Below are 7690 nucleotides of genomic sequence, written 5' to 3'. Positions count from 1 at the left end.
TGGCTCAGCGGTAGAGTGATTGCCTTGCATGCATGAGGCCCTGGGTTTGATTCCTCAGCACCACATAAGCAGAAAAAGATGGAAATGGTGCTGTGGCTCAAGTGGAAACGCTAGCCTTGAGATGAGGGACAGCACCCAGTTTCCAGACCCCATGATCAACAAAATAAAAATAAAAAACAAAAAAATCAGTGTCTCACTTTTGTGGCCTCAACTCTGTAATATTGTTGCTTCAGCCTAGGGCTAAGTTTTAAGATGTAGACACTTATCAACACTCCTGATTCAGATTCTACTTGATCATTTTTTAAATAAATATTTTGTTCTTAATTTTGCTCTTTGTAAATTCACATGCACCTATAAAAAATTGTTTGGCCATCCAGTAACCTTCTCAAATAACCTCCTAATGATGACTTACAAAAAGTAGAATTATAAGTAGAATAATGCTACAAATAAAGAAAACTAATAATTAAATATTAATGATTAATAAAATAAAAAACAAAACAATTACTAGTATTTTCAGTATTTGAAGTGTACTACATATTAGATTTTAGCATTTTCTCATATTCCTATACAGTTAACACTGGCTACGGTTGTGATGTTCAACAAGAGTTTTATAGAATATGACTACTCTTTAAAATTACCCACTAAGATTACTATTTATGGCTCATCTCATCATTTGTTTATGGTTTATATCATCATTTGTTCCTTGCTAGCATATAAAGTAAGGAAGGTCTAAGGTTTTAACAGAAACTGTGTAGTTAACAAAATCTAAACTCTTCACTCTGCTTCTTTACACAAAGACTTTGCAACTTTTCTTTAATCAAGTTTCTATAAACTCTGAAATGTACATTCTTAGTAGTATATGTCTGCTACCATGAATCTTAAATACTTCATAGAAAAGTTTTATATCTGCCAAAAAGTCCTAATTTTGGCATATATAACCAAATACTCAAAATTAAATATATTTAAAACATTAAATCTTTTAACAAACCTTAACACTTGCTGCTGTGTTCATTATGACAGGTGCCTTGTATAGAATAATTGAATTCCTCCTCCTACACATCTCTTGAACAACAAATATCTGGAATTATTTTGTTTTTGACATGTCAATCTTGACTTTATTTTTAAATGTGTGCTTATGTAAGAAATATATGGTTCTAAAATTTCATGACAATTTTTTTGAACTTACTTTTTGTTGAATTGTACAGTTTAATAAAATCAATTACACTTTATATATAAAAAGTGTTCTCTGCTCAATTCAGCATCACATACACTAACATTGGAACGATACAGGGAAGATTAGCATGGCCCCTGCACAAGGATGACATGCAAATTCATGGAGCATTCCACATTTTTACAAGAACAGATGCTGGTGGAGATGTGGCCACAAGGGAACCGTATGCATTGTTGGTGTGAGTGTATACTTGTTCAACCACTTTGGAAAGCAGAATTGAAGTTCCTCAAAAGACTCCACATAGAGCTCCCCTATGACTCAGCAATTCCACTTTTGGGCATTTACCCAGATGATCACAAACAAGACAATACTAAAACTACCAGCACAACTATGTTTATTGCAGCATTATTACCATAGCTAAGATATGGAACCGACCCAGATGCCCCTCACTAGATGATTGGATCATGAAAATGTGGTATATATACACAATGAAATTCTATGCCTCCATCAGAAAAAATGGCATTACTCAATTTTTTAGGAAATGGAAGACTTGGAAAAATATTAAGAGAAGTAAGCTAAGGCCAAAGAAACATAGGTCCCATGTTTTCCGTTATTTTCAATAATGAATATATGTCTGTCATATGACCTGATAAAATGATGTTAAGGGAATTGAACCCCAAGATAGGGACACAATTGGTATTTTGTTTCTTGCTGTTGTTTCTAACATATTTATAATGTGTAATGTGATTTTTTGTTTCTTTATATGTTCCTCCCCCACTCTATAACTTCTGTTTTCACTTTATTTGAAGTTGGTTCACCTACATCTTGTATGTACACTTCTCTAATTTGCAGAGGGGAAGGGAAAAAAGGCTCAAATAAGGATACAGGTTGGCCCATTATAACAATGAAAAGCACAGGTAACTATGTTGAAAAATGAACTTTACACTCTCGTTGGAGGCAGGGAGAGAAGAGTGTACTTGTTGAGGTAGGAGGGAAGGGATGATAGATGAAATATAAAGGAGGAGGCAACAATGCTTGTTAGGAAATGTACTAATTATCCTGCTTATGTGAATGTGAACCCTCTGTACAGTATGATTACAGTAAAAAACATATAAAATTGTCCTGAGATGGAAGAGTTTATTTCCTCTATTTTACCCATATAATATCATTAACAATGAAATTAATGTGACTTCTGGGAAGATGGCGGAGGAGAATCTCTCGTATAGAAAGCAGTTTTAGTATTCTAATGAACAGTCCTATGATAGAGAATCACAGCAAGTGTGCCATTACAGTACAGAGAGTTTGGCCAGAGAGGCAAAATCCAGGCAAGTAGACAGATCTGAGCACTTGCCTGTATAGCTTCAGCTGCGTCGGCTGCTGTGGCTGCCGTGGCTGCAGTAGCCACAATAGCTATAACACAGAGAATCTGGGACAAAGGTGCCAGACACAGGAGGCAAGCAGATTCCACTCAACACCAGCAAGAATTGACAAGGAAAAGGTATCTTCATCTGGCAGATCACAAACCAGACACGACCCAGGAACCAACACTCCGGCATGAATAGAACCCTGACATCCTGACTCTATCCCAGGGAGTAGAGGTGGGAAGGCTGCCCCTCCCCCCACCTGCCGGAGATCTCCATCTTTGATACAGCAAGGACAAGCTGAGCAGCTAACTCCAACTCAGGCCCTGGAAAGAATAAAAAGAGTCATTTAGCAGGTCACAGGAACCTGACCTGACCTGCCAGGCTCAACCCCACTCAGGGGAAAGTCACCCAGCCCAGACAGAGAAAACTCTGCCCCCAAACGAGTGGCTTTCTTCACTGGGTAAACAGAGCCAGAGGCTGCCTCTCCCTACAGCAGCCTAGTCAATCAGTTGAACTTTAGTAAACATAAATTCTGAGAATGGCTCCACGCTGGGTTCTGTGAGTGTCTCTGGAGCTACCTCCTGTGGGAAAAGCTACTGTTTGCTGAAAGGCCTCAATGCTACCCAGAACCTAGCCTCATCACAGCATCTCCAAACTAGAGTTAACAGCCATCTAACTCTTTTGTGATACTCAAAGCAAAACTCCCTCCCACTGAACTAGCCTGGGAGGAGGATCTGAGTAAAGCAGAGCATTTTTCTTCCTGCTCAAACAAACTGAATTAAGAAACCAAACAAGCCACAGGAATACCAAAAACCACAAGCAGACCAGAGAGTCCACCAAGAGAAGGGTTTTGGACACAAGGGAGATACAGGATCTTCCCATCCTCTCCTGTCCCCCCCCCCAAAAAAAAAATCAAAGAAATGCTTTTGTCTTATTTATTTTACTTTTTATGTTTTAAAAATCGCTTTCTATTAATCTTATTTTTCAATTATAATTTTTACTTTAGGTGTATATGAGTGTGTTTGTTTTTTTGTTTTTTAATCTCTATTGACATTTTGGTGCTTTTTTTTCTTTTCTTCATTTTTTTAATCTTTTTCCTCTTGCTGTTTTTTTTTTTTATTTAAACTCTGTTCTGTTCATCTTCAGATATATAGCCCTCTTCGAATATTATACCTTATCCCCCATTGTGTACACATTTAATCCAGAAATTTATTACTCAATTCACAACCTCTTAGGCTTAAATTCTTTAATAGCAGTATTACATCTTTATACCTATATAATTTTTTAAGAATTTTTGTTTTTCTATCTTTCTTGTTGTTTTTTGTTTTATTTTTCTTCTCTTTTAATCCTTCTCCTATCACTCTGTCCAATTCATTTCCCTCTCTGAGATTAGGACTTGATAAAATTCACTCTCATTTTACCTCTCCACACCACTTTAATCCTATTTTACCCACATTTCTCCATAAACCTAATAATTTCTGATTTGCCAAATTGTTTCTTGCTGTTCTTATCCCATTAATCCATAGTTATTTGATGTTGAGTAGATTGTATCTGTTGAGTTAGATTGTACCTGCAGCCTTTTTTCCTTTTTTGTCAGTCATGTAGCCTGCACTCTGGGCCTGGGTGCTGTCCCTCAGTTCTTCCTCTCACGGCTAGTGCTCTATCACTTGTGCCATAGCATCATTTCCGGCCTTTTCTGCTTATGTGGTGCAGAGGAATCAAACCCAGGGCCTCATGCATGCAAGGAAATCACTCTAACACTGAGCCACCTTCCCAGTCCTCCGCAGCCTTTTGAATGTGCAACTACAGAACTTTGGTTGATGCTTGCCTTAAAATTGTGTTCTAGCACAAAATTGATGTTACTTTCATACCAAATGGGCAGAGCAAGCCAGAAAAATAAAAGAAAAAATGGCAAGTCTGCGTATCTCAACTCCCAATCAAGACAATCAGGTGACAGAACAGTTAATAAATAATCCAGAGCAGAGTTCCCTAAAAGCTCTACAAAAACTCTGGTAAACATGGTGAATGAAAAGATTGAAAACCTGCAAAGGACTCAGTGTGAGCGTGATAAGGAGAGAGAGGAGGCAAAACAAAGGTATACACAGGAATCTGGTGACCGTGAGAAAGCTACTCAAAGATTGATACAGGAATTTCGTGAGCAGGTTGAGAGCAGTCAAAGATGAGAATTGTGTGAGCAGGCTGAGAACAGTCAAAAAGAAAATAGGAATTGCATGAGCAGGATGAGAACAGACAAAGACAAACACAGGAATTGAGTGAGCAGTCTGACAAAAGTCAAAGAGAACTACAGGAATTGCATGAACATGAGGAAGCTAATCCAGGAGTAATGCAGAAATTGCGCGTGCAGGATGAGAATAGACAAAGATCAATACAGGCATTCATGAAGTCCATAGACAGATGAAAGAATTCATGGAGACCACAAAGGAAATGCTGAATGGAGCCTGCCAAAAGGAATGGGACTCCAAGGAAACCATAGCCGATCAACTAAGTGCTCAGAGAATAAAAACTAAACACCAAATTAAGGAAGTAAAGAAGTTCATACAAGATCTAAAAAAAAGCTCCAACAAAGAATTTGAAGCCATCGACCAATTAGAAGGAAAAGAAATAAAAAAAAAAAAAAAAACATAGTAGAAAGTCTTGACAGTAGTTTAGACCATGAAGAAGATCAAATCTCGGGGATGGAAGACAGCCTAGATATTAAAAAGAAAGAACATACAACTATCCAAGACAAATCCAAGAAATAGGATAGGTATATTTAACATTTGGAAGAGACCATCAAAAGGCCTAATCTGAGGATAATGGATAGAGGAGCACCTAGAGACAGAAGTTAATGTTCTAGGAAATTTGTTTAACAGGGTCCTAGCAGAGAACTTCCAAACATGCAAAAGGATAGGCTTATTCAGATACAAGAAATTTGTAGAACCCCAAATAGACCATAAAAGAACAGGACATCCCACCATCATTATAATCCACATGGGATCAATTCAGACCAAGGTAAAGATCAATCACTTATAAAGGGAAACTAATTAGAATCACCTCAGATTATTCAGCAGAGACAATTAAAGCAAGAAGACTCTGGAATGATAAATGCCATGCCCTAAAGACAAACAATTATCAACCAAGGATACTGTACCCAGCTAAAATCTCCTTCATAACCGAAGATCAAATAAAAACCTTCCATAGCAAAGACAAATGAAACAATATATCTCCCTCAAACCAGCCTTACAAAAGGTACTTAAAGATGTCCTACACATAGAAAACCAAGAAGACAATAATAAAGGATAAGAAACAGCACCCAAACAGAGATTCAAGAACCATAGGAAGAACCCAGTTGGCACAGCCCCCAAAAAGATGGATAACATGGGAGGAACTCCCAAATACCTCTAAGTCCTAACTCTTAAAATTAAGGACCAGCACAACTATGTTTATTGCAGCATTATTTACTATAGCTAAGATATGGAACCAACCCAGATGCCCCTAGGTAGATGAATGGATCAAGAAAATGTGTTATATATACACAATGGAATTCTATGCCTCCATCAGACAGAATGACATTGCTCCATTTGTTAGGAAATGGAAAGACTTGGAAAAAATTATATTAAGTGAAGTAAGCCAAGCCCAAAGAAACATAGATCCCATGGTTTCCCTCATTTGCAATTGTTAGTATATATATATTAGTCAAGCAGAAAAAGTCAGATAATGTGATATTAAGAAAATGAACCCTAAGATATGTACTTAAATGTTTTTTTTCTTTCATACATTTGTTTCTAACGCATTTATATGATTATTTCTTTGTTGCTTTGTATGTCCCTCCCCACAGTATAACCCCTGCTTTCACTGTATTTGAGGTCGGTATAATTTGTGGAGGGGAAGGGGAAAAACAAGTCTTTTAAATAAGGATACAGGTGGACCCGTTGCAACAATGAGAAGTACAAGTTGTCATGTCGAAAACAAACTTTACAACTTTGGTGGGAGGGTGGGGGAAGAATTGGGTGAGTGGGGGAGGCTTGGAAGGGATGGGAAGGGTAAACAAAGGAGGAGGCTACAATGCTTGATAAGAAATGTACTCATTAACTTGCCCATGTAATTGTTAACCCTATGTACAGTTTTTTCACAATAAAAAAAATAAAAAAAAAACAACTTTTGAAAGTGAAAGGCTGGAACAAAATATGCCAAGCAAATGGAGTCCATAAACAGGCAGGAGTTGCAATGTTAATATCAGATAAAATAGACTTCAAATTAAAATTAGTGAGAAGAGATAAAAAAGGTCACTACATACAAATTCACGGATCTCTCCTCCAGGAGGATATTGCAATACTAAATATCTATTCGCCAAGCAATGGAGCACCCAAATTTATCCAAGAACCACTACTCTCCACCCAAACTCACATAGATCCAAAGACACTAATTGTTTGGGACTTTAACACACCATTATCCACAATACATAGATCAACTCAGAAAAACTTAACAGAGAAAACACAGATCTAAACAACTGCACAGATCAACTAGATTTAACAGACGTCTACCAAATATTTCGCCCAGCAGCATCAGAATACACGTTTTGCTCAGCAGCACAAGGGACATTTTCTAAAATAGACCATATTTTACATCGCAAAGCAAACTTGTCCAAATTGAGAAACATTGAAGTTATACTTTATATTCTCTCAGACCACAAGGGAATAAAATTAAAACTCAACACCAAAAGCCACCAAAGAAAGTCCAGTAACACATGGAGGCTGAACAACACACTGCTGAATCAAGGGTGGGTCATGGAAGAGATTAGAAAGGAAATTCAAATGTTCATGCTATTCAACAAAAATGAGCACACAAATTACCAGCTCCTCTGGGACACAGCAAAGACAATACTGAGAGGCAAGTTTATAGCTCTGAGTTCCTACATCAACCAATTAGAGAGATCTGAAACCAACAATTTAATAAGACATCTGAACCTCCATGACAAACCACAACACGATAATCCCTAATCCAGTGGATGGAAAGAAATAATTAAAGTTCAATATGAATTAAATGTATTAGAATCCAAAAATTCCACAGAAGGAATCAATAAAACAAATAATTGGTTCTTCGATAAAATTAACAAATTTGACAGATCCTTAGCAAATCTTATCAGAAAAAGAAG

General features: G+C 37.1%; 1 non-coding gene across 1 annotated transcript; it reads left to right on the top strand.

Moving 5' to 3' along the window:
• The first annotated feature begins 1246 nt into the window (after positions 1-1246).
• LOC122121636 lies at positions 1247-1353 on the top strand. Its single transcript, XR_006149991.1, has one exon. It is a non-coding gene; the product is annotated as a U6 spliceosomal RNA (small nuclear RNA).
• The last annotated feature ends 6337 nt before the right edge of the window (positions 1354-7690 follow it).

This window comes from Dipodomys spectabilis, unplaced genomic scaffold (genome assembly GCF_019054845.1).
Source record: "Dipodomys spectabilis isolate Male_0828 unplaced genomic scaffold, ASM1905484v1 ptg000191l, whole genome shotgun sequence".
Lineage (NCBI taxonomy): Eukaryota > Metazoa > Chordata > Mammalia > Rodentia > Heteromyidae > Dipodomys > Dipodomys spectabilis.
The sequence above is the reverse complement of the archived record's forward strand: the minus strand, read 5'-3'. Positions and strand labels throughout refer to the sequence as shown.